Source organism: Emydura macquarii, unplaced genomic scaffold (genome assembly GCF_026122565.2).
Source record: "Emydura macquarii macquarii isolate MOO-44397 ecotype Brisbane River unplaced genomic scaffold, CSIRO-AGI_Emac_v2 contig_2676, whole genome shotgun sequence".
NCBI classification, from domain to species: domain Eukaryota; kingdom Metazoa; phylum Chordata; order Testudines; family Chelidae; genus Emydura; species Emydura macquarii.
This window is the reverse complement of record NW_027132813.1, coordinates 48,258,347-48,262,554: the sequence shown is the minus strand read 5'-3', so window position 1 is coordinate 48,262,554 and position 4,208 is coordinate 48,258,347.

The following is a 4,208-nucleotide window of genomic DNA, read 5'->3' as shown; positions in this document are numbered from 1 at the left end:
CTTAAGAATTGAATCTGTATTTAAACACACGTAATGCTCAAGTGTGCCACAGTGTTCTGGGTAGAAAATTTCAGCAGAACTGATGGAAAACTATTCAATAGAGCTCCAAGAAAAATGCTTGTGATAGCTCTGCTATTTATAAGCCTGTGCCTCTGTTTCCACCATTTCACAGGGCTGATAGACCTAGCAAAGAAGGCTATATTGACTGTGCATTGTGCCCATTCTAGTTTTATCTAAGCAATTCTGCAGGCTTGCATTGCCTGTCCAGAATTTTCATGCAAAGAGAGAAATCATTAATATTCTTTTGCTTTTTTTTATTTTTTATTTAAAAAAGAAAAGACGACGGAATGGATGTTTTGGTCTGAGTTGAACAGATACAATTTAAAGCATCTATTAAGGATACAAACTATGTAACCCAGTTCCAGCTCAATGAGACCAAATGGTGTTGAAATAATATTTGGCTTTCAAAATACTGATAAATACAGATGTCTTAAACAAAAATTAAGTGCAAATTTGACATGGGTGAGAGCAGAACAAGGAAACTTCAGTATTCACTATTGATTTCTTGTTATCACTTAATTGGGTTCCAGTGTTTCAGCAGTGTTTAGGGACTGTGATGGGTGGAAACAACAAATTCCCCACTCATTTTCAATTTTATTTATAAAAAGTTTTGGTGATAAATACCTTCCAGAAGGTGGGTCCCCAGCCATAGGTCCCCATAGCTCCTGTTCCATAAGTTATTGAATTTGGAGGTTAAGAATGCTTTAAAAAAAAAAACAACTGATAAATTTCCATATACAATTGCTCAATTATTTTCTGGTGGATTGATGGCTACCAATATTATCAACCCCAAATGTTCAAAAATCACGAGTCATGCCCCAAAATGCATGATTGGCTTAAAAACTGGTAATTTAAAGTAACTTTCTGGTTCTTTCTTATCTGCCTTTTAGTGTAGGAGCATTTAGGGTTCATGTTTTCAAGCTTTATTCCGTAACCATGAGGGCTAAATATCTTACTTTTTAAAATGAAAGTTGAGATGAACAGGTAACAACTTAATTCCAGCAGATCAGGCATTAAGAACCACCCCCAACCCCAAAAACACACATTAGCAACACTGAAATTATCAATGCACAATTGCAAAATACTTAGAACAGCTCCAACTACAAACATTTCAGTTCATGAAAGTTTTTAAAAGATTTGCTATAGTTTCACGCCACCAGAGAATAGCCACTTATCTTTTGCATCCTGCCATTTCTTGGTCATTTGAAGAAATATTAGTCAGAAAGAAATGGCACGCTTCCATAGCTGCCACTGAAACTCTAGCTGTGGAAAATAATGATGCTTCCACCTGATGTTGCGATGCTGCACTTAGTAAAGAACTCTCATGCTCAGAGTCCATGCGTCTTTTAGCTCTAGCAGCACCCGCCTCTAGTACTACTGACTTGGAGGATTATTTTGATAAACGAGAGGATGCTAGCCAGCAAAAATGGAATTGTTCTCGAGAGGCTCCATTTGTTTCTTCAAGATATAGCAGAGGATAGGACTCAAATTGCTTGCCTCCCTTCTCACACAGGGTTCTATCCAGCTTCATTTTACCAACCTCCTGGTCAGTATATATAATTATAGTGGTGATGGCTGCAATTCCTCAACACCCAGGTCTGCACCACTATTTCATTAGACCCAGTGAATGCAGCTGATTTAATTCAGCATCCAGAGAAACCTGAAGCTTGAATGAGAGTGAGCTGATTGAGATTCACCCTAGATAAGGCTGACAGGAATCACATGCCATCAACTCACTTTGCAGAGAGATCAGACCACCAATCTCAGTGCACTTGGAATGACTTACAAATCCCACTTTTACTATCTGGTTGCAACTGACAGCCAGCTAAACTCTGAGCAGCAAAAAATCTGTATTCACAAAACCAATTCTGATCAGTGACACTTTCTTCCCTGTCAGAATTCAACTATTTAGCTACAGGTGTTTTGACAGCAGAGCTGTTTAAAAAATATTAGTTTAAAAAAAAAAAAAAAAAAAGTATTTCTCACTCTTGTTAAAAAAAACAGTATTTTTACTCAAGTTTGGAAAAAGTCACTCTCTGGCACGGGATAGGCCTGGACTATTTCATTTAATTATGAACATCTGAATGCCAGTTCCTTAGGAACCTGAATTAGAGATCTTATTTGCACTCAAGCTCTAAAGCAGCACACCAGCTCAACAACTGGTCACCAATAGTTTTCAGGCTCATCTTAAGACAAACATGAAATTATTAAACCCATAGGACTAGCACAACCTGAACCAGTTTCTCTCATTGCCTCTTAAGCGGCAACCTTTTCAGTACCTGTTGGTCCTGTAGTCCACATTCTTCCTGTTCTTATAACACGGACAGTTTTTTTTTCATAACATCTCTCACTTCGACCTCCCTTCCTCACTTGATTCACACATTACTGTCTACTGACCACTTAGTCATAATGCAAATGCATAATGCATACTGCATAATGCATACTGTGAGATGTGGACTTTAAGGACTAAAATTCTCTTACTTTCTGCACTGGCTGTTTGGCAGTCATCTAGGTTTATGGTCCACATGACCAGTACTACATCTAGATATCCACCCGCTATTTTTAAAAAGAACAGGGAAATGGAGTCCCTTTCATGTCCTCAACTTGATTTTCAACACACAGACCTAACGTGCTGTAATCTTATTCTTCATATTTGCGCTAAAATTCCCTTAAAATTATACAGTAATTTGTAAAATTGCATAGCCCAAAATATAAGAAGCTTTTGCAAATTTTATCAAACAATTATCATTTATGTCTTAGTGCTTTACTTTCCAAGACAGCTTTAGAGATTTTGTTACAGGTTTATATTATAATCAACATGCATGGACATTTATCAGCTACATAATATGCACAGATGCCTTTCAGGTGTCCTAATTTGGTTTGCACTTTGTTTCATGTATTTATTATGCATAAAGCTGTTAGTCTGAAATGCAATATTTCACTTGCCTGCTAATATATTTCTTATGTTAAATGAATGCTCATCATATTCTTCTTACAAGTAGCATTATCACTTGGGAAAAAGGATTATGGTGAATTTTAAAATTAGGTAATGTGGTTCAGTGACAGGAATTAATACTGAAACAGATTTTCAAACAGTGTCTAATGCAAATGATGATACCAAGCTAACCTGAGGCACTTGGTTTTAAACAAGTAACTTCTCTCTATGTTCATGCAATTAGTTTCAGTCTCTTCTACAGTCTATTTCTTGTTACTAAACTATGCAATCAAAGTATCAGACAGCATTTTTTCTTGAATTAGCACATCTGCATGACAATCACTATTAAATCCTCTCTCTCATGTTTCAAACGGGGTAATCCAGTTTCAAAGATTAGGTTAAGCAATCAACAGTAAACTGAATATTTATCACTCACACCGATTTACATTCTCCCAGTACTGGAAAGACAAGTAATTAAGCATCTCAACAACTCAATGAAGGTGGCAAGTAGGTACTGGCTATGTCTTACAGATGGGGAAACTGAGGAACATAGCGATGGAGATTTAAACCAACATTGCAAAGCAGGTTTTCAATGGAGTGAGGATAACTAATGAGCCCTTAACTTCCATTCCTATATCCATCTAGGCCAGGCTGCCTCACTTAGCAATAATATATATATACAATATTTTTAAGCATCTTTGAAAATCCCAGCCTCTGCCTTCACTGAATTAAAGTGCATGTGTGAAATAAGGAATTCTTCACCTTGCTCCCCCACCAAAAAAGTTCTAGAAAAATGGGATTAAATTCACCAAAAGTCTTCTCCAGATAACTATTTAAAAGGACAATAAGTCATATATTGGAAAAACTTTTACCACTTACTTGCTATTTGTAACACTAAAATTACCTAAAGATTAGAGGAAACAATTCTTTTTTCCAGTTCACTTTGTGCATATGGCAGCACTTTCTGCAGTCAATTTCACCATTTCCCCCTATATAGTCAGTTTCTTCCAGTTTGAATGGGTCTTTTACACAGTAACAGGGGAGACAAAGTTTTCATAAAATAGGAAAATATGATTGTAAAGTCACAAATTAGCAAAAAAAAAAAAAAAAAAAAAAAAAAGAGCTCAATCTATTGTAGTTATTTTACTCGTGATAAATAAATATATAAATAACTTCTTTAAAATGCATACATTTATATTGTGATTATATTGTT